At 43.6% G+C, this 24186-nt stretch overlaps 1 pseudogene across 1 annotated transcript in view; it reads right to left on the bottom strand.

Annotated features, from left to right (window-relative positions):
- Positions 1-1042: 1042 nt before the first annotated feature.
- LOC147707019 (meprin A subunit alpha-like) overlaps positions 1043-24186 on the bottom strand; it is a 119842-nt pseudogene continuing 96698 nt past the window's right edge. Inside the window, exons 12-13 of the transcript XR_015296605.1 lie at positions 6319-6492; positions 1043-1310 (exon numbers count right to left, since the gene is read on the bottom strand). The product of XR_015296605.1 is annotated as a meprin A subunit alpha-like (transcript). The remainder of the gene's footprint in view (positions 1311-6318; positions 6493-24186) is intronic.

Genomic DNA, 24186 nt, shown 5'->3' with positions numbered 1-24186 from the left:
CCTCGTCTGCCTCTTTTCTTTCACACCTAGGAATCATTGAAGAATAGTTTTATCATCCCATGATCTAACATATCTAAGATGGTATTCGTTGTGCGCCTCTACGTAGTTAAACTACACCTTATTCGTGATATAGTGATGGATGACAGATACATCCATGTTATCAAGGGAACCCAGGCGGACTAACCGCAAGCCCATTGAGGTATTTATCCCGTTCAGGCTGCATCTTGCATCCATGAAATCACAGACACGAGGCATGCTAGCATAAGAGAACATGTTGATGGGAATGCTTATAATATCGTATTACTTGGTGTATGTATTGTTTTAATGAAGTTTATACATTTGGGTATCCCGCAATGTGCACATTTCTATGCTTTATTATTGTATGGCTTTATCGTAAAGCTGAATCAATAAACTTGACCAATTCACGGTTATTTGTTTGAGGAACCCTAAAAGTGGTGGAAGTGGAAAATCAGAGACTTATGGATGAATCTTGTATTTTGTGCCACATTCCTGTAAAATCTTAAGTTCGCCTGGAGTCTGTAAGGGAATAACCAGTGTATTCATGCCAGTGGAATAGATTGATGGTCCTCCTTGCCTCCTCACGGAAAAGGATATGTGGAAGCTCCTTACAGATAGACTTCATGATTTGGGATTTAGGCGTTTGCGTTGTGAATCGCAGAGGAAACATGAAATGGCTGTGGCATAAGACATACCAACGTCGACTGTCAAACCTCAGGTTAAGATTGTCATGTTTATCTCTTTATTGAAAAACTGATTTGTTTGAAATATTAAATTTTACGATAGATAGATAGATAGATAGATAGATAGATAGATAGATAGATAGATAGATAGATAGATAGATAGATAGATAGATAGATAGATAGATAGATAGATAGATAGATAGATAGATAGATAGATAGATAGATAGATAGATAGATAGATAGATAGATAGATAGATAGATAGATAGATAGATAGACATTTCAACTCCATACTGCATTCAAGGTATTTCCCTGGGTACCTTTCTAATGATACAGTGATCAATTTCTCATACTTGACCGGCAGTCTTTAGTGCTTGACAATAAATCAAATAGGAACATTTCAAATACCAGTGCAAATTGATTAATTTATTCTAAATCCGAGGGAGAAAGAATAGATTCTAAGAAAATATTTATCAGCAAATGTGGTATCCCTTTAAGGAGGTGCACTTCGGTAGTCTGAAGGGATTGTTTCCAGGTCCACAGTGAGTTAGTTAAATGTTGTTCCTTTATAGAATGTGTTCAGCCTTCGGTCTTTATCAGAGGAGTTAAATCTGCCATAGAACAAAGAAGAGGTTAATATCTACAAGTTAGGTTATTAACGCAGTTCTGTCTTCTTAAGGATATGAACAGTACAGTCATTTAGTTTGGGTATGATGTATTTGCAAGTCTTCATAAGACAGACCTCAAACTCTAAGCACCAGAATACTCGAGATTGGTCTGCATTCCTGAATTCATAAAAACATATTGTGGATTGTCTTTGATAGTGCTGAGAAAATTTAAATTTCATTAAAGACACGGCGAAAAGTTTCATTTTAATCACATAAAAAAATAAAACAGCAGATTAAGAGCCTCATTGACATGTTAACGGTATTCAAATAGGTCGGTTCTCCTAAAAAAACTTTTACAACATTGGAAAAATAAGGTAACAAAGCATTTCCTTAAAAGATTCTTCCTAACCTTGGAGTATTTAATTGGATAAATACACTTGTTTTTTGATGTCTTAATTCCTTTGACGAGGTCACAAAAAACTGATTTGTGTGTCTGCTATGGAAATTTGTCTCCAGCAAAAGCTTGGGGGCATTGACTTCGTCGTGCAATATCTTATAGATTGAATTATCACTCAAACAATTTATGAAACATTGTGTGGTGCTAGATTACTGTAGTGTGTTATTTTCCATCAACAAATCCAAGTGCCTACAACAGAAATCTGCGTGTGGCCACATTTCAGTGACATAACCCAAGAAGACAGGAGCCCCTGTAGGATGTGGTGAGGGTCATCTGAGTCATCCATAAGGCATAAATGTTCATAGGCCATTGGTTGAAGAGGAGCCCCATAAATGGTTGCCCCCCCCTTGCGCTTCATTGAATGTAGGAAGCCAGCGCTAGACCCTTGTGTAACAAAACTCATCATATGGAAAGGAAAAGTGTCTGATTTAAATTTTAGTCTTGCTTCCAATAAGAGTTTAGTCTCTCAGCAATCTGTTAAATATGGTTATGTTTTCTGGCAGCGAAGAATAAGGGTCAGACAAATTAACTACACCAGTTGGGCAATTTTACACTGATACTGGGCAATTTTGAACCATAGTTAGGTCTACATTGGCCCAGTAAACTGGCACCCAATTTTATTTTTTGCACTGATCAGTCAATTCAAAAGTTATGTTTCCACTTATCATCTGTGCAAAAGTGACTTAAACCTTTCCTGGCAACTGTGCAGGAATCTTCAGAACCATTGCTGGGACATCCTCTCATCAAAGGCCCTAAAGCAGAGATTCACGTGCCTGACATGGGTGACACTTGTTGATGCATATTGGTGTCAGCTGAATAGTAATGTTTGGAGGGGAACAGCCCACCCAGTGAACATCCAGAACCTCTGCAAACTGACAAAAGAATTAGGGATTGAGAAAGAAACCTTGTGGCACACTTAGAAGGAAGGGTCAAAGTGGAAAAGCCACCTCAAACCTGACCTGATGTGGTGTGAACAAGTTTTTAAAATGAGAGATGTGCCATCAAAGCAGTGCTCAATTTGAGTTGGTTGTTTCCGGTGCTCAGCACCAACACCGGCACATTTCATGAGCACCCGTTAAGGACTCATTTGTTTATGATAGGCAGGGGGAGATCAAGTGATTAGCCAAGAATCACAGGATGTTGAGCAGATGCCGCAACACAAACCTGGTTACCCAGCTCCGATGTCGGCAGCTCTGGCCATTAGGCCACATCCTATCCCCACGTTCATGGTTAATAGTTGGTTCTGTTTTAGGCGGCACTGGTGCAAGCTGCCTCCTGACGATAGCTCCGGCGCTTAACCTTTTACAAATTAGCCACTGCGCCCATCTAAATAAGGTGAGTGGAATGACAGGACAGCCTCCGACGGCCCTTACTCCTCAGGGCTGTCAGAGGGAATTTATCATGGCAGGGATGCATTAGTCTCGACCGTGATTAACCCTAAGGTCCACCCACATTAGAATTCAGCAGGTTGGCCACATTCATGATGGTAAGGATACTCTGTTGTGATGGAGTATCACTACCACCAAGAATTAAGTCAGCCCTTACATCTGCAGGATGGAGCCCTGTACCAACTAGGTTCCTTTTTTATTTTCAATGAGCCAGGACTGCCCCTTGGTCCTATGCTGATTATGTAACCCTAAGCATATATAAGGCCCCAGTTTTCTGTACTCCTTAGATTGCCTCATTCAGTTGCTAAGACTTCTGTGTGACATAGTCTCCCTCATCTGATGTGAATAAATGCATTCTTTCTATATTTCAGCTTCTGTGCCAATTTCTTCTTTGTTGGTTTAAAAAGACCAAGTATCAGTGAGACCCCTGAGAAGGTTTCTATTTTCTTCAATGATTTAAATTGGCCCCTACGTCTGAATGCAAAACATCTGGCCAGGTCAAACCTGGTTCTTGTATCCAACTTGTGCTCATTCATGGTGGGCCTTAACTCCCACCTAGGTACCGGTCAATCATGAGCAGATGACCGCAGTTGGCACTCAACACTTTTTGACGCTATTTAAAATCTCAAATATCCGGTTCCCATTATTGTATTTTTTTCATTTTGGTATACATTTATTTAATAAAATATATTCTATTTTTATAAATTGATTGGGATTTTTTTGTTTGTTGTGTTTTTGACATTATTATTATTTTGGAACTTCATAAATACTTTATATATTGTCTATAAGTTAAGCCTGTCTGCTTTGTGCCATCTGATCACAGAGGAAATTTAGGGGCATATTACCAAGCAATAGCGATAATTATCGCTATTGCTTGGTTAGCGGGAAAAAAATATCGCCGAGCACCGAGGATTTTTACCGCTGAGATACCTTGATATTATCAAGAATTATCTCAAAAGTGGTAAAAATCCTGCGAAATGCATGAATATCGCTGAAAAATCAGCGATATTCATGCATTATCGTGACAATGCTCTTAGCCATGTTATCCACCTTCCATTGGATAACATGGCTAAGAACTGCTTTTAGCAGGCGTTAGCTTTTGGAGATATTCGCGCTGAGCGCGAATATTTCCAAAAGTTGTTAATAGGAGTTAAAGATGTTAGCGACTGTTTTCAGTCGCTAACATCTTGGCACGCCCACTTTGCATGTCATTAGCGATAATTATCGCTGACAAGCAAAGTAGGCCCCTAAATGCCCGCTATCGCCTACAAGCTGTTGCTAACTGGTGTTAGCGACAGCTTGGTAATAGGGCGATAAAATTATCGCCGCATTAGCGGGAAAAACTCCCGCTAATGCGGCGATAATGCCCTTGGTAATATGTCCCTTAGTGACTTTAATGATTTACCCCAAACTGGATTGTTATTAATACTTGAGGTGGGCGTCTGCCCCACTCAACTAATACCCCAAATTCTTACACATATAACTCGTTTGCAGTGATATGCATTTAAATTGACCACCATACCTCATGATCTCCATATTCAACGTGCACAAGCATGTTTCAATGTAATGTAAGTCGGAATTTGTAAAGCGCAGGCTGTCACTCCTTGAGGAGTATCCTGGTGCTGGTGAATCGGAGGAGAGAAGGGGTCCTAGACGTGATAGATATTAGACATACTAAATCATTGCTAGCGAGAGTACATCTGAGGTGTTATATAACCATGTCTGCAAGGCCTTCCTGAATTGAGTTTCAGTTTTCTGAAATCTTAGATTGAATGGTAGTGTGTTCCAGGCTTTGGTCCGAAGCACGGCCACGGGTTTTCCTCCTTTTGTTCTGCATCTAAAAATGGGTGGTTTAAGGAGGTTGGCTGTTGAGGACCTGAGAGTCCTAGTCGTGGTGTAAGAGGAGAACCGTGCTGAGAGGCACTTAGGTCCCAGTTTAAGTTTGGCTCTGTATGTGATTAAAAGGATTTTAAAAAGGATTTTCTTGTGAACCGGCAGCCAATGGAGGACCTTTAGTGCCGCTGATGCAGAAGCTCTACAGGGGAGTTTCAGGACTAAACGCGCCGCAGCGTTTTGAACAACTTGGAGTTTTTAAAAAAAAGATTTGTTTGCTCCTGCATAAAGACTATTGCAGTGGTCCAGGCGCGAGTAGTCGAGGCGTGCATAGCTACAGCACCCAGGCTGTGGCTATGCACGCTGCAGAGAGGGGCCATTTACTCAGATGCCTCTGAGAAATTTGCTTTACTCCCATCTAATTTGATTTCCCACAGGCAAAAAAATCCCTGCCATCCTGTCAACCCAAATAAAAAAAAAATCTCAAACCCCTGCAAATAAAAGGATCTGTAGAGCTAAGATTTTAAGGATTTAAGGCATTTAATGTGCATACTGGTACCTTGGATTCTCACACTCTGACCACGTTTTTGGGAGGGTCTTGATGAAGATGAAGATTAGCCTTAACCTTATCCAAACTTGTTTGGAGAGCAACCACTGCATACTACATGGGGGAAGAATGAAGCTTTGCTGGTGCAGTGTTGTAATGCAAAATGATGGAGCCCCCTGTGCATCGTGTATCTCAGTAGTTTTCATTGGCCTTTGGCTGAATGGGCCCCCCTGAACCTTTGTGAGCCCATGAAGTGTTGCGTACCACCTGCGCCTCAGGGGCTTTATGCCTGCTTTATGCCCCTTTGTTGGTGCAGTGGGAGCCCTGTGAGGTTTATGCAACCTACGGGCCATATGTAGACTGAGAAAAGAACAAATTATTATTTCAGGAGTGCTTTTTTTTTTTTTTAACAAACAACCCAACATAATTCCGAAAGTGTGAGTTGCCTCACAGGAGCAATCAGTTGCCACTTCCTTTGAGGTGTTGTTAGTAACTTTTTTAGAGTTTGCGACCACAATTTCTAACCATTGATTCAAACCATTGTGAATTAAATTACACGGGGACTCCCCTTTCCCATCCTCTCCTAATTGGGACTTATTTGAATTTCAAAAGCGGTTTTTATATTATAAAGAAACCGTCTTTGGTCACAAACCCTATGATCGTGCGAATCAGTGGGTTTGCAACCACAAGAAGACTATTTTTTATTTTATTTTTTATCTTGTGTGTCATGTGAACAACAGAATACTTGACTGTATTGAATTGTAGCTGCATACAATAACATCATACCTTCAAAATCAGAGAAAAGGAAGAAATCATCATTTTTTAGAAAATTCTTTCTTTGGATTTCCTTGTGTGACATAAATGTGCCCCATCCTATTCCTGGGCCTCTGAAGCAGTTGCAGGATGGATTGAAGATTCCCGTTATTGATGGCTTGTCCCAAAATAATGTATTATTCTTTTCTGTTTATTGAAAAATAGGAACATAGATTTATTAGGAACTTTAATTTATTATCTAGACATAAACACAAAAACGTGACCAACATTTGCAACTGCATTGTGAAAATATAATGATGAAACAGGCCTGTAAATGTGTTTAAACACCAACCACGAACTGTGTGAAGACTGGAGACGCAGACCACCTGCCAGGTACATTCGGATCCCAATCTGCCACTTTTAAGAACAACGAAAAGCTGCCTCGGTTAAGAATATCAGAGGGAAAAATACATTTATTAGCGCGAGGTATCTATAAATGGCAGATTAAGACCAACACAAAGCTGCCTCAATCAAGAACGTGCATATTGTCTCATAAAACAAGAAACTAAGCTTCCCCCTGGGGTTGTGAGGTATTTATTATGCTTATCAGCCTAAAGAAAATGTCTTTTTTTCATGAATTAAAAATCTTTTTTCTTTTATTTTGCTCCACATGGAGTATATTTTTTCCATGGAGAAGATAATAAACCACCACAGAGGTGTCCTCTTCCCCTTTCCACCATTGAAAGAAATTAGCTCCTGCTCCTGACGTCCCATTCTGGGAAGGGATACAAGACAAGTTTGTGAAGATCCAGTGTCCACGTTTGTGGGTATTCACAAACATTTCGGCAGTAAAGGAGTTCATGTGAGTAAATCCTTTTACAAGTGGAAAGCAGCAAACGTCTGTGAATTGAAATAGATTTAGGCAGATAGAAAAGGCTCCTTGTACTGCACAGTGTTCAAATAGTTCAAAAGACAGGACAAAGGGAGCCCTGTGTGCCATTGAGAAAGAATTGAACAGGCAGAACATTATGTAAATCATGTAGGAGGCAGTAGCTGTGGTTAGGTATAATGATGGAGGGAGATGAGGGAATGAAAGCTGATGCATGAATGGTTTTGATTTGTTTGATAGTGATATGTAAGGGATGTAAAAGGAAGCTGTTCTTGATACATTGCTTTGCATAAGCACTCAACATCCTCAAAAATCCGAGCGAATTTACGTCATTTCTTTAACACACTCAGTACATTCCACCTTATCTCATAAACATCATGAGCACATTTTCAATTTTTCTTAGTAAATTGTATTCAATTACTTGAGGCATAACATCTATGAATTAGCATATGCAATGCACCTTGAGCGTAGTCTGCCTGTTTTTTAGATAAGCGCGAGTGTGTTCAGACTTGACTCGGCAAAACTGAAGTGTTGTTGGTAGAGCACTTTATCTGTGACACTCTCCTGCCCAGGTATCGGATCGGACCAAACATTATATTTGATCTCAATACGTTGCTTGTAAATAAAGTGACAAATCATGGTGGCCTTTTGGAAACTGCCAGGAAAATGGTCTCTTGGACAGGAGCTATAGTTAGAGCAGTGTATGTTCAGATTTACTGCATGCATCGATTTTCATTGGCTGCGACACGTGTGGCATGTGGTTATTCACACATTAGTAAATTCATGCTGGACAATGGCTTTGTGTGTACTGGGAGACAGCATCCTTGCACACTTTAAAGCCAAGCAGCTGTTGAAAATACCATCACAGGTACTAAGCCTCAATCGGTTTGGACAATATTTAGGGTTTCTAGAGGCATCATTACCAGTGGCTACCAGTAGAGAGAATAGCTGAGCACAGTATGGGGCATATGTAGGAAGGCATTTGCGATTCGCAAACGTCCATTTGGTATGTAGGTGCCACATAGCAAAATAAGGAATCGCAAAAATTGTGATTCCTTATTTTGCTCAAGCATTTAAGGAATCGCAATTTTGGATTCCTTAAATGCTATGTAGGGGTGACTTTTAAAATGCGATTTTGGCTTAAGGAATCGCAAAATACCACCTACTCCAAGTAGATGGTATTTTGCAATTTCCTGTCAAAATGCATGTTTATTAAAAATTCAAAGTGCCATGTGGCGCACAGACATGCCCTTAGGGCATGTCTGTGCGCCACATGTACTTACAGGCACATTCCAGGGGTGCAACAGGTGTCCTTTGGACACCCTGGCACTCTTGAAATTGCGATTCTCAAATTGCGATATTCTCATAGAAAATCGCAATTTGAGAATGTATCCCCATTCATTCTTATGGGCCTCTTGGCCCATAGGAATGAATGGGACACTCATTCCTTAATTGTGATTCGCAATTTGCTAATCGCAATTAAGGAATTTTAGCAATTCGTAAAAAAATTGCGATTTTTTACCTACATTCCATTTTGCAATTCTCAAATAGCGATTCCTTAAAAATCGCTATTTGAGAATCGCAAAATGGAAATTATCTACATATGCCCCTAAGTGTTTTTGCACAGCAACACAAGGATGAAAGCGGCAGGGCGAAGATATACTCAGATGAGAGAAGGCAGAACCTGAGAAAGGACTGTCTCCTGTAATGATTGCAGGAAAGCTGTTAGTGAGAACATTTTACAGAAACGTTGGTTATGGAGATATGAACTTGTAGCAGAGGATATGGTAAGAGGACGCTGAATGGTTGGACGAGTGAAAATGGCATACAGACAAAAAAGCAGAAAGCAATGACAGCAGACTATTAAATACATTATTATAGGTCGTTTTCCCCTCCTCAGATCACAATGACCATGTCCAGATACCTTATGATTAGTTTGGAATTCATAACCACGAACTAATTTAAGCTGCATTATCCTAGTTTCTCCTGAATGGAAGAAAATGGTTGAATATTAGAACATTATGGCCAATTTTCTTCTGCCCCTCATAGGCGCTTCCTTGTTTCAATTTTATGCCATCAAAAAATCAAGTCTTATACGATGGTGTATTATTGTTTACGTCAATTAACTTATGTTCATGTTTTTTGCTTATTGTGCAATTTCAATATGAAATGTACGTAAATTACCAACTCTATGCTACAAGTACATGGTCTGTTTAGTCTGGTTTTAATTGCTATCACATTTTTTCTCCACTGCACTGTTAAGAACGTTTTTTAATATCCATATGAGATTTGCTTTTATGTAGTGTGTTTGTGACTTATGCTTATGGGGATTTTGGGGGGCAGCCAACTACAGGGAGGGTTGCCCCCGGGTATCTTGGGGAAGTGGAGCAGACGACCACTATCCGAAATTTGGGCGGGTTTTGGGCTACTTAGTAGCCCAAGGGATATATCATAATGCTTTTAAGGTACCAGTCACCATTTTGTATGGTGACACTGTGACTGGTACCTGGTAGTTAGATTTGTTGCAGGTAAAGCTAGTGTACAGCAGTTTAACACCCCAAAACACCTTTTTTACAGTCTCCTTACTGGTGGGCATGTCAGCCAGCGTGTCCAGTGAGGGCGAGCTGCCCCAGGAGTTGAAGCTGTTTGTGGGCATCAATTCATTGTTGGAGGTGCCGACACAGCATGGCAGTCTCCCCATAAAGAGAGCGGCATTAGGAGTCGTGGAATGGACCTATTTTCTGCAGCGCCAACACCCAGGAACAGCAGCAACACAGGTAGAAGGGCAGGGCCGCTCCCGCATGTGTGGTGAGCAGCCCCCATGGGGGCAATAATGTGCCGTGGACTGCGGGGGCCTCCTTAATCGATCAGAGTTAACGCTTGCTGCACACACTCAATTGATACAGCTGACCCTAGCACGAGGCCTCTCACCAAAGCACCAAACAGTAGAGGCCTTGCAGCTGCAGGTTATGTGTGGGACCGTGGGGGCTTTATGAGGTGTGCTCGAGGCTCACCCGCATTAGTAGAGGGCATGCTATTGATAAAGTGCACGAGGCCACTGCAGAGGCACGCACAGCTCCGTGTAAATGGAGGGAAAGCCTATAGATCAGTCATTGTTCTTGCCCCCGGTGGCACAGGCTCCACCAAGACAATGATCAAGCCCACCATTGCTGGAAACTATGAAGGGGTAGCGCTAGTGGAGAACCTTTTTCTGGCCAGTACTGAGGTACCTGGACGTAGGGGGGGATTGAAGGGGGTATTGAGTTGGCCCATGTAGGGAACGCATTTGCTTGCAAGGGTGGGGGGTACCAGTCATATAGTGGTGTTGTGGGGTATGCATCCAGTGGTATAGCATTCAACAGGATAGTGATAGCTGCCTAGTAGTAGTGCCAGCGAGGTTCAGGGCCCAGAGGGAAGGCAGGGTTAAGAGGGGATGGGCATCTTGGACAGGGGTGATCATTTGCGAGTGTGGAAGCTAAAGCGAAGAGGGGCTAGGAATGGCCTGGCATGGGAAATGTGGGAAAGAATATGCCCACTCGAAAGGCAGGGTAGCATGCGGGCCTAGTGTAGGGTGGTCTCGTTGGAGGAGCTTGTTGGGCATAGTACCAGCACACTGGGCCTGTATGGCTTTCACAGGTCTTCAGCTCAACGGTAGTGGCAGGCTCGGGAGAGCATTGTGTGGCTCATTGACCCCAAGGGCAAGATAAAGCAAAGCCCTGTGCGGCTAGCTGGACGCTGGCTTGGGACCACAAGATCACTGCCTCAACATGCGTAAGGGTTAGTGGTCACCCTCCAGCAAAGGATTACACAGAATAGCTTATCCTGCGTTGGTGGAACAGTGGGAGGGCAAAGTACCGCCCCTGCGTAAATTGGTTTCTGTATAAATAGCTCAATCTGAAACACATATGCAACAGTGGGTGGCAAAAGATGCCTGGATGGTGATAGGAGTGAATGAGGGGCAGGCGAAATGAAATGAAAATGAAATGAAAAGAACATTTGTATAGCGCAATAGCTACCCTGAGGCATCCTAGCGCTGCGGACAAAGGCGTTAGAAGAGAGGTGGGGACCTAATCTGATTTGTTGAACAGCAGCGTTTTTAGCTTTTTTTGAAAGGGCAGAAGATTGGGCTCTGAACGCAGGTGGAGGGGAAGGGAGTTCCAGAGTTTGGCCGAGTTGTGGGAGAGAAAACGACCCCTACATCTGGCTCTCTTGATCCTGGGTACGGTGACAAGGAAGGAGGAGGCTGATCTGAGCTGTCTGTTGGGTTGGTAGGGGGTGATCAGAGAATGATTGATGTGGCGCCTGTTTTCCAGAAGGCTTGGTGGGCGATGCACAGGACCTTGAATACAATTCTTTCCCTGACCGTTAGCCAATGAAGTTTCTTAAGTTCGGTATTGACAGGGAGGCGAGGAGGGTTCATGGGGCATGGGGCGCATATGCACAGACGGAATTTATCTTTAAGTAATAATTAAAAACTTGGATTTTCACAGTTCCAGATAGTCTGGCCCTTTCTTTCATCTAAACCATGGCGACATTAGAGACCACACTCCTTTGACACCCGCTCTCAGCACCAAGATGCTCCATTGGAGTGATAGGTAATAGGGAACTGTGGTCCAATATGAAGGCCTTTGACTTTGGACATGTTAGTGACATCTTGAAGTTTTGTCCAAGGTTTGCAATGAAAACTGTGAGATGGTGCTGTTCTCTGCTCTTGTATTGGATGTTTTTGGCGTAACTAGGGTTTTAGGTCTCCTGGGTGGGCAGGAGAATAGGGAAGTTATTGGAAGATGGTTAGTGAGCAAGATGAAGGCCTGCAAATCTGGCTAAACAAGATTAAAACAGGTCAGAGGTGTGAGGGCAGTGGCATTCTCCTTTGGGTATATCCCATTGACAGTTTCCGCACAGTCCAATGGAGGCAGCTGTTCGGCCTTGGTCAATGCCCGGGAGAGATTGGGTCTTCCAGCATGCGGGAAGCCAACCTGTTAATTTATTTATTTATTTGCTTATATAGCGCCTGACTCACCTCCGAAGGGCTATTTCCGCGCTTGCGGACAAATAGGGAAAAGGCTAATACTAAGAGAGACATCTAGAATAAAAAAATTTTCAAGGACTTTCTAAAACGGAGATAGTCCGTGCACTGCCTCGGTGTTAGCAGGAGCGAATTCCAGTTCCGTGGGGCATGGTAGGAGAAAGCCTTGCCCCTGGTCCTAGCTTTGAAAATGCGCAGGACTTTAAGAGGTGATTTTGCGCTGGATCGCAGGTCTCTAAGGGGAGTGTAATGACTAAGCTTCTCCGTCAAATATGTTGGCCCATTGCCGTATACTGTCTTGTGGGTGATGCAGCAGATCTTAAATTCTATTCGCTTGCGAACCTGGAAGCAGTGCAGTTTCCACAGTAGCAAATTCGATGGAGATCTAAAGGGGGCGTTCAATACTAGACACACTGCTGTGTTCTGCACCACCTGCAAACGATCCAGCGCAGCCTCATTGGCCGATATCAGTAAAGCATTACACTAGTCAAGTCGACTTATGACTAGAGACTGGATAAGGGTCTTCTGTGTGTGATCTGGAAGGAATGGAAACACACGCCTCAGAAGGCTTAATACATGAAAGCATGAGCTTACCATTTGAGACACCTGCTCCTTCATGTTTAAGCTCTGTTTGATGTGCACCCCAATATTCTTTACTGATGCCTTCGAGGCGGGTGCGCCCAACTCCCTGGGCCCCCATTCTGGTGTCCACATCAAGGTGGCTTCTCAAAAAAACATAGGGGCATATTACCAACGAGTAGCGATATTTATCGCTAACTAGGCTTAGCAACGATTTTTTTTATCGCTAAGCATCGCCGGAAATTATCGCTGAGATAACGTGCTATTAGCAACGTTTATTTCCAAAGTGATAATTTTTCTGGCGATAGCGTGAATATCGCTGAGAATACAGCGATATTCACACATTAGCGACTAAATGCTCTTAGCCATGTTATCCACCTCCCATTGGATAACATGGCTAAGAACTGGTCTGAGCAGGCATTAGTTTTTGGCGATAGCAGGAATATTTCCATTGCTAACAGGTTGGGTACGCACACTTTGCATGTCATTAGCGATAAATATCGCTGACATGCAAAGCGGGCCCCAAACCGCTCGCTATTGCCTAAAAGCTATCGCTAACATCAGTTAGTGACAGCTTGCTAATATAGCGATAGAATTATCTCCGCTTAGCGGCCGAAAACGGCCGCTAAACCGGCGATAATTGCCTATCGCCTCCCTTGGTAATATGCCCCATAATCTCTGTTTTCCCGGCATTTAGTTGGAGATAGTTGGTACTCATCTACTGAGCTATTGCTAGCATGCCTGCAGAGAAGTTGGTCTGAGCTATAATGGAGTGTTTATCAAAGGAGAAAGTAAGCTGGGTATCATCCGCATAGGATATAGGAACACATCCAAATGTCCTCATAAGGTTGGCCAAGGGAGCAATGTAGATGTTCAATAAAGTAGGGTTCAAACAGGATCCCTGTGGTACTCCCTTGGATAACTTCTTAGACTTGGACATATAGGGACCCAAGCTAACTGTCTGAGAGTGGTCAGAGAGGAAGCTGGTCATTCACTGCGATGCCTTTCCTTTTAGCCCGGACTCCCCTAATCTTCTGAGCAGAATTTGATGGTTTACAGTGCTGAATGCCGCTGAGAGGTCTAAAGGCACCAGTAGAGTGGATTGTCCTTAATATTTTCAATTGCTGGCTGTCATGTGATAGGAGCTGGATATGACTGGTGTGGAGGCACCCGTATAGGTCATTCACTATTTTTTGACTAGGTGTGACTACAAGAGTGGGTAGGTGGAGGTATAGGGTGCTTACTAGAGCTGGGTAGGTGGTCGTCCACAGGTATCCAGAGGTATATTAAGGGGTGGGAGCGGTATGTGCAGGTCATCAACTTTTATGGATTGTGGTCAACCTCCTCATTCAGGGAGCTATGCGAAGCCCAGGATCAAGTCGCCATGGGGGCGAAATAATATTTAATGTTACACTTACTCTACCAGTAAGTATGGTAATGGATATTGGTGGAGAGAGCTTCTACACTATTTAAACGAGCTTTTCGTAAGGGTTCCACTACCCTGATATACTCCTGTGGCTCTTAGGGAACGAATTAGTGTGAGGTAAGGATTTGCTTGGGTAGAATACATGAAGGCAGATTTGAGGACCGCCATCACAGCTGCTATAGACAGAGATGGGAGGTAGTCAATGAGGACTGTGTTTCTGTTGTAGGGATCTCGGTTTAGGTAGTGTTGTGCAGTTGTATCTTGCTTCCGGGGGCGTTTGGGTGCATTCTGCATTCATGAGCATGCAACGTTACTGGTGCAGATAAAGCTGGTGTTGGCTAAGGGGCACTACATCAGTTAATCAAGAAACGTATATAACCCTTGCCCAATGGTGGGGGGAGGGTGCAGAAAAGGGTGTGGGCACTTAGCCCCCCCCCCCCTTTTTCAGGGTGGAAGTTGGTAGAGAAGTTGCCATGGTATACTGAAGTTTATTGTTGTGGTCAGCCGCAGTTCAGAGTGAAAGGGAATGGGCAGGCAAGTTCACGCCTGAACGAGCCAGGTGGTTCAAGGTTCTGTAGGAAGTTTAATGGGTTAAGAGGTTAATAGATGTAGGAAACAGTAAAGGGATTTTAGTGGTATCAGTTGCAGTTGACTAGCCCTGGGGCATATACAATATTGCTGTATAAGTTGTTATGAAGGGGGAGGGTTGTTTTAGGGGTGAGGGTAGCTTAACAAATGTGGCCAACTTTGTATAGTGAGGCTGTACTTTTGTAAGGCGAAGGCCAAGGTTGTTTATGTAATGTGCACCTGTTTCAATAAAACGGCCTTTTTTCACACAAACCTGGCTTCAGTGTCCTGCGCTGCTCCCTTCGTCCCTAAAATGGCCTTGTTCATGATGAATATGAAACGTTTTTCTGTATTTAGTTATTTTTAATATTGTTATGAATTAACTGTATGTGACCTTGTTTATATGTAATTTTAAAGTGATATTGTGAACGAAATTGTGGTATGAATAATAATTTTTTTTGTCTGTGTAGCCACATACCATTGTCATACATTTATTTTTTATCTTTTATGGCCTTGTTTGCTGAATAAAGTAGATTTGACTGACAGCTTAAAAAAATTGACTTACAACAATATTGACTCCAGAATATTGATTAACCCTGTATTGTCAAGGTCCATCTATAAAGGTAAGTATACATTTACTATTGTTGGCGCTATATCTCAATTCATTGGAAATATGTATATCATCATGGTGCACAGATGTGGAGTTGAGAATAGTGGTAGGTGATATTCTGGTGTTAGTATTCTTGTAGGTCAATGTCAGTATTCTGGAAGCACACCTAGAACGCAGGTTACTGATCATCTTCTAGTTTTTACTATTTTAATTTTCTTTACCCACCCCTCTTAAACTTTTCATTGCTTCTTTAGGTCAATTCTGAGGCTGGACTAGTCCTAATGTTTATTTTTGGGGGGGAAATAATTTCATCATGCTACAGGTTTCTACTCTTGAGTTTACCGTATCTTCACCATTTGAGGCTTTTACTCTCAAAAATACCACCAAATAGGAAAAGTCAGTATTTTAAATGAATTGCAAAGGGTCCTGATTTCACGTTTAATGATAATTAATCAGTGAGGAGGTGTGGCTCAATGGTTAGAGGCGGCAGACCCGGAAGCTGAGATCGGCCTGGGACCAGGGTTCGATTCCCAACACGGCAGGGTCTTGGGTCAAATTGTCCGCGGGCCTGATAATTCTCGCCTCGGCACCAACTCTAACCTTGGGCTCCACTCTGCAACTCTGGGCAATAGCTTGCTTAATCTTCACAACGGGCCCTTCAACGCAGGGGATGCCTGGTCTCATCTTGGAGGTGCCCAGAAGGGGCCATCTCACAGGGAAAGCCAGGATGGGTTCCCCAGCGGTATACAGTGCCGGGATGCCTGCGGTGCGGGCAGCTGTGCACTTTAAAAGTATACAACATTTACATATGGTTAATACTACATTTATTTCAAGGCTGTCTAACACCTCCGTTCTTTGGTGTTCCTAGGCAGAGCAATTCGTTCATGAATTTTGAGTTTAGACCTCACATCCGTCTCATGTGTCCTTGTAACGGGGCCCAATATGGCTTGAACCAAAGGTACTTTGTCAACATGTAGGTAAAGCATTCTTTGTTTGGCAGCTGACTCTGATGTAGTGGACTGCGTGGTGTATTGGAGAACAACAACACAACATCTACACATACATTACTTAGAGAGTCAAGTTTGTATAAATTATGTGGAATCATTATACAGTAAAATGTTAGCACCTGGTAGAAAGTAAAAAAATAATAGTTTGCTTCCAATCTGCGATGATAATCTGATCCCCAAGCTACTTTGCCAATTTTTCGAGGCTTAACTTACTGTACAAGGCAAATGCAATATCTGAAAAAACTGAAAATATTTTCAAAGTAGAACATTATTTGTACCTAATTCATATAATTGGTTTTGTATTTTTAACTGCCAGCTTCCAGGGAAAGGAGTATAGTACACAGTCAGGGCTGGCCCACATCTAGCCGGCCCACGTCTTAGAACTAGCTGCCAGTATTGATTCTCGAAGAATTGTTCCAGAGATTGTTGTCACTCCCATTTTGGGGTGTGAATACTGATGAATGAACTCGGACTCCTTTCTTCACTAAATACCTGGGGTCTTATTTATTAAGGACTTGCGCCACCGCTGCGTCACTTTTAACATGGGAAAAAGTGACGCACCGGTGGCGCAAGGCCTTCATAAATAAGGCCCCAGCAGAGGTGAGCTACCTTAGTTTAATTTATTAGAAAGCGCTAGAGGGTACGAAATTAATGTGCTAGATTTCATACTTTCATACCCAAATAATAGCTTGCACAAAGGTCATTGGCATTTAGCAAGAATCCCATTTTCAGAAAATGCTTTCAGATCTTGCAATTAATTTGTACCTGTGGATAGTAAGGGATGGTGTCCTGACTGGTATTCCATTGATGATTTTTGGGGCAATCAGTGTGCCGAGATAATATGGGTTGTGAATGCGTGCTTTTTTGTTACAGCATGAATGACACATTACATTACAAAACATAAAACGACTTCCCTTTATGGAAGAAAGAAGAACTATAGTGTTCATACAATGGAAGAACAGGGTGCAGTCTTGATCTGGCTTCAATCTTACTTCCTTCAAAAAAATCCTCACTAAGATACTGAAACCTTGTATTTAAACAGACGTGAGTCTTGGACACATAATTCTTGAATGCGCATAAAACAAAACACTGACAGAGGGAAAGCTCAAAGAGCTAAACATTTGCCACCTTAAAGCAGGTGCAGCTTCTCCGTTTGAGCGGAGGAGCATCGCCCTACTTAAAAAAATGCTCCCAAATCCCTGAGATGAATAATAAAATGGTACTTCATTACCATTTTATTTTCATCCTTCCGTCCTGAACCGAGCATCAGGACAGGAGTGGGGCCGCTGCTGATTGACAGGAGCAGGTAGGAGGATGGGCTGGTTCTGCTCTATTTAAAATGCAAATGTCCCTTTGTTTGGCCGTCTTGAGACAGCAAGCCAGACATGAGTACTTTGAAACCTCTAACCCAGCTGTCTTAGAGCAAGTGCTGGCCTCCACAGAGCTGTGCAGTGCTGAGTGAGGCCGCTACCACCAATCCTAGCGCTGCTCTCATAGAATGTGAGCATCGCCAGGATTGGTCTAGGGAGTTTCCTGGTAGCCGAGCTGGAGTCATGAGAGGTCGGGAGCAGGAGGTCCTTTCCTAAACTAACTTTATAGTTGCAGTTTATTTGCGCACAAGCTTATTTTTATATTTTTACATTTTTATTTGTGTGTGAGTACTTTTGTTTTTGTATTATGTGATTTTATTTGTTTGCAGGCACCCGCCCCCTTTTCACAATTGATGCTAGCCGCCACTGCCTTAAAGACCACTCAACCTTCCATCCTCCACAATGTCACTAAATTGAGTACCATGAATGGTTAATAGTAGCATCAGTTATTAACAGTTCTTAGGTGTCAAGCTCTGTTAAAACATCTTAGTGGCTCATTAGGATGACGGGCGGACTTTGTCCGCCCGCCATCCTGTCGGAATTCGGGACCGCCCGCCATTAGCGTGGGGGTCCCGTGGGGGGTATTAGGATGTGCCCGCCACAGTGGCGGCCACATCCTGCATTTATAGCATTGTGGCGGGCGGTGGTCTCTGCACCGCCCGCCATAATGCTTTAAATGCATAAATGCATTTGCATAAACAAAGTGGCAGGCACCGCGCGGTGCCTGCCGCTTTGTTTATGCAAATGAAGGGGGGTACCACAGGTACCCCCCGTGTGCAACCCCCACCCCTCCTTCACTCTGGGGGCCCGCAGGGGGCCCCCAGAGTGAAGACCGCATTGCCGCCACGGAAAGGCATTAGAAAAAAGGCATCCTAATATGGCAGGCGGTGTGTGACAAACACCGCCACCATAGAAACCCTTTTCCGCTCCGGTCGCCTTGCGGCGGACAGTCTTTCCATCCGCCGTGGTCCCCCCGCCATTCTAATATGGTGGGGGCAATCCGCACGACATCCTAATGGATCCCTTAGTATTGCATGTGATTCTCTCTTCAGCTGAAAGATCTATCCGTCCCTCTAATGCCCAGCTTTTTAGCTTTTTCAGATATAATATGTTTATAAAAGTAACAATCTATCCTTGCAAAAATGGATATAGGAGCAAGAAACAGGGAAGAAAACAGAAAAGGTTGGAGGACAAAAACAGGGGATTACAGCAAGAGCAGTGAAATAAATACATGTCTTTTAAACCATGTGGGTACGTATTTTTGCATACAATTCCATACACAGGGCTGCATCAATGTTTGCCACCTACAGAAAGGCAAAACATATTGTCTTTGCCAATCTCTACTCTTTTACATCCTTGCACCAGAGGTTATACCTATTGTAGTCAACATTTAGCAAAAACCATTCTTCCTACCTAATCTTTCTAATACTTATTACATTAATTCTACTGAAAGATAACAGATTCTGTGTATATCTATAAGTTATTAAAATGTAGTCAAATATATTCTCTACATATATTACAATCAGTAGTTTACCTATGCCAATTGTAGGCAGGAATGAGCAGGTATTCTTTTGAACTTTGAGGATACACCTCAGTAAAAAATAAATTTTGTGTGTGTGGTGAAAACATATTCTCGTTTCATTCAAAGGAAAGTGAGAGGCAGAGGCTTTGGACTGGGCCATTAACATGTGGGCCTATGCCAGGTGTATATCATTGTTCATAGCCTTCTGCCACTTCATTGTTTTCTAACACAGTTTTCAAAATACCAGGGTTCAAAATCAACCGTTGAACTATGGTGGGCGATCAAGGACCACTTCTTCAACACTGCTTTACTCAAAAGTACAGTACCAGGAAACTTCACCCAGCCTTCTGGATGTGCAAAGATACCCTTGAAAAAAAATTCTTCTGTTGAATCCAGTTTTTCCTAAGACTTAGCCTTTCTGTTCACCAGAAGGAATGAAGCAAAGCCAGTGAGATAACACCTTTATATCAGTCTATGGGCTTGATTTAGATTGGATGGGCTACTCCATCACACCAGTGATGGATATCCCATCCTCCAAAATATAAATCCCATAGGATAGAATGGGATTCATATTTTGGTGGTCATCGTTGTGACAGAGTAACCTGTCCGCCGAGATCTAAATCAGGCTATATGTCTGAAGTATAGTTAATATATAGAAAGTACTACATTGGTACCTACTAGCCACAATAGCTACACTGTTACCTATTGATTTCCTCCTAAAATAGCTTTGCTATTGACATATCATTACATATACAGTTTTATACCAATACTTACTTCTACATCGACTACATTAAATTGACTAACCCCTATATAGACGCTGCTACATCAGCATTGAAATGGTTATTTGGTTAGGTTATGGGCTATGATAACAGTTTGGGCTAAGGTTTGGGTAATGTTTTGGCCCAGTTGGGGTCTGGATTAGGGGTAGGTTTAGTGTTAGAACTAGGCACATGGTTAGGCATAGGGTTAAAGTCAGGGTTGTAGTTAAAACCCGTTATGAATGATGGGTGATAAATATTGCAGGTTTCTCTATGTTGTTTGGCTAATGTAGATATACTGAGAGATAAGGTAGTAGCGGGTGAGATTGTGGTGTTTGTGTAGTGGTGGGTGGATGACGTGGCTTCTGAGTTAGTAAGAGATAAAAATGTTAAGTTTTACCTCCATTCATTAGTCTGCCCGCAGAACATTTCCGGCTGTTCATCTTAAGAGGCATGCCTGAAAATGTGCTGCAAACCCCATTCATGTAATAATTGAGAGAGTTAAGGAGTTACCAATTCACAGTAACAGCTCCTGCCTGATTAAAAATGAAGGACAATATGTGGGTGCTGGAGGGAAGAACCTTATACCTGAAGAGACGTTTAAGTGTGAAGAGTAGAGCTGTGTGGGTGTGAAGGAAGCAGTATGGCCAGGAGGAGGAGTTTGGTGTGAATGTGAAAATAGGAGTATCAGCACAAAGAGGACACAGCTATGGGATAAGCAGAAACATCACAAAGAGTTAAGTGGTGTTTGTGAGAAATTGGCCTGATATGCAGTGTTCACTATTCTAGTGATCACTTTGTATCATACCAAACGACCCTTATCGATGATTGGTTGTAAGTCAACCTTAGACCAGCTATCCTAGTAGCATGGACAAGAGCAGTCTTTAGGCTAAACTCTAGAGGGCGTGTTAAGCCAGCTGTTATACCATCACATATACCCCTTGAACACCAAGTGAAAGGACACCACACAAGTTGTTATGAAAATAAAAGGATATTTATTTATAACACAACAGCCCTGGACTCTTTATGAGGACAGGGCGCTAAGCACAATACAAAACTCTTAAAGAAATACTGAAAGTCGCACAATTTACACAAATGCCCGAGGGGCACGAAAAACCATATACTATGGAAGTGGAATGCGAAATTACTAGCAGGTAAGTACTACTCTCATAGACTTTAGAATCGCTGGACCTACAATGCTGAACCCTTGGATTAGAAGCAGGAGGCCTAGGGACGTCGTGTGCAGAGTGGGAACTCTCACGCGTAATGCGGGACAAAGTCTATGGATGCTAGATTTCGTAAAGTTAGTGTTATCGGACGAATCCGACTAGGTAGAGCTGAAACGAAAATGGATCTGGACACTTAGATAGTTAAGCTATGCTGGAGCACCGAAATGCTCAGGTTACCTAGCCCAGGGGCTGCGGCTGCATAGGGCTGAAAAGACGTCGGGAATCCTCGTTGCAGTCTATGGAGCCTGAAAGAAGAAGTTGCTGGCAGGCAACCAGTGAGGAAGTTCAATGTGATCCAAGCCTGGATCAGTGATGAAGGATACCTGTAAGCAGAGGGGACCAAGTTCTGAATCACTAGCCAGTGATTAGATGGGCACCAGGATGGCACCGGACGAAGTCACCTCGACCAGGTGAGTGGGCGACGCTGGGCTCTGCAGTCTATCGGACCAGGAGGCGTTGTCGGCGACCAGGATGAAGGTGCGAGCTGTCCCACAAAGGTATCTGCTGTCGACGTCGCTGGACCCAGGATTGGGGCAACAACTCTTGGCAAATGCAAGCCCACACGGTGGACTCAAAATGGCGTCTGGAGTGGACCAGGAGGGTCCGGGATGCTCCTCTGTTGTAGGAGAGCAAGGGCCATTCTGGAGCAACCAGACCAGCGATGGAAGTGTCATCGTTCGTCGTCAAGAGGGCTACAAGCCAGCAGGCAAGTTGCCGGACAACGCGGTGAGCAGCAAAGAGCAGAAGGGCCCCACGCAGATCTGGCATATGCTGGGGGGCTGGACTTCGGTGCTGGAGCTGCTCAGGGTTAGGGCTTCTCAAACCCCAAAGCACTCTCTCGAGAATCCCTCGGCGGTCGTGCTGGATAAGCGTAGTACAGTTCTGAAGATAGCCGGTCCGTCGAGGTCTCGTCACACCCACGAATCTCAGCTGGGCTGATGATGTAGGTAGAGGTCGGAGGTGCCAGGGAAGCTGGGTCTCGTCGTGCTGGTCGGTCTGATTCCGGAGGAAGGACGTGCAGCAAACCGCAGTGTTCTTAGTTGGTGCCCGCAGATGCAGGGTGACTACTCCTTAGTCACAAGGGAGAAATCTTAGGAAGAAGTCTTGAGTTCCTTCGTAGAAAGTAGTTTCAGGATTCAAAGATGATCTAATTTGGAAGGGTCCCCGCTCCTACCTTTATTCTAAAGAAAGGGGCTGGTACGGGACTAGGTCCTGCCCATGGGTGGGACCAGGAAGGGGGGTGGTTACACCCCTCTCCCATGCCGGACTTTCCCCAGCTCAGGGGCTGGTGTGCCCCTGGAACTGGTTCAAGCCGGCCTATGCATTGTGAGCACCGGGGTGCCACTTGCAGTCACCTTCCTATTCAGCCCTGCCTACCCAGGATAGACAAAACCCTGTCTGGGATGGTGCTAGCACCGCCCCTGACAGGAAACCCTTTGTCCAAGCTCTACTCGCTGGAAGGACTCCCAGCAGCAGGAGGTCAGACTTGTGTCTGTGGTGGCAGCATCCATTTTGTGATGCTGAGGCTCGAGTTAACTTTAACCGGGGTTCACAGTTACCTGCATGTTGTGTCCCTCTAGAAGGGTGGAATGCTAACCCTGTCGCCAGAATTGGCGAGGGGTTAGTATTCCAATTCTTATGACACCTTACTCGACATGTTTTGATAAAGCGATACCAAAGTTGGCATATAACCGCGAGGATTATAATGCACTTAAGAGTATATGGTATGCGTTATCATGGAACAGCTATTAGGACTTGGTTCCGCAAGCTGCAAACGGGCTCAGCTCATGCCAGAGCACCATCTCACATGATTCCAAGCACTCTGCCTTCAGGATTTTCAAGGCCTGCCATAGGAGTGACTACATGTGTCAATTTTAGGGTTAGATATAGGTATACTATATCTAAAGCAAAGGGTGATTACACCACCTTGCCCCATCTGTCGTGCAGCCAGTTGTGTCAGATTTATATGGCCAGCCAGGGGTGGCATAATACATGCTGCAGACCCTGGTAGGCCCTGGGTACACCTATGCCCTGAGTTACAGGGTCTGATAAGGTGGCCCAGTACCAATTGGGAAATGCACCTAAGGTACTTGGAATCCATTTTACAGAGAGAGCAGTAGGACTGGAGTCCTGATTGGCAGGGTCCCAGGCCAACTATGTCAAAAACCAGCTGAAACACAAGGCAAAAAATTTGGGGGCAACCATAGTCAGGAGCTACCCTCCTACAGTGTTGTTGTGTGAAAAGTGGTATAAGTACAAAGAGGTAAGAAGTGTCAGTGTGTGGAAAGCAGTGTGAGTGGAAGAGGTGAACAGTGTTAGTGTCTGGAAAGTGGTGTGAGTACAAAGAGGCGAACAGTGTCAGTGTGGTAAGCAGTATGAGTGGAAGACGTGAACAGTGTCAGTGTGTGGAAAGCAGTGTGAGTATGAAGAGGTGAGCAGTGTCTGTGTGTGAGAAGCGATATGAGTGGAACAGGTGAGTGGTGTCTGTGTGCGGGAAGCAGTATGAGTGGAAGAGGTGAGCGGTGTCAGTGTGTGGGAAGCAGTATGAGTGGAAGAGGTGAGCAGTGTCAGTGTGAATGTGGTGTGAACACATGAAGGGGAATGGTGTCAGTGTATGGGAAGCGGTACAAGTATGAAGAGGTGAACAGCATGAGTATTATGAGTGAGAGCTGAAAGGTGAGTGCTGAAGAAAATTATGTATGGGTGTGAAAAGTAAATTATATCAGAGCTGTGGGAGGACCAAAGACATGTGTCCTTTATAGTTGTTTATAACATCCTCTAGGTGATTTTCTGGAAAATATTGTTCCTGAACGCAGATTATTTTCAGATCTTGAAAGTGCCTTTCAGAAAAGTATTCATGAGTAAACAAGATCAGAAATGCACCTCCTGCCTTCCACAGAAATAAAAACCTTATT

Source organism: Lissotriton vulgaris, chromosome 6, assembly GCF_964263255.1.
Source record: "Lissotriton vulgaris chromosome 6, aLisVul1.2, whole genome shotgun sequence".
In the NCBI taxonomy this organism is placed as follows: Eukaryota; Metazoa; Chordata; class Amphibia; order Caudata; family Salamandridae; genus Lissotriton; species Lissotriton vulgaris.
This window is presented reverse-complemented; position numbering and strand designations above follow the sequence as displayed.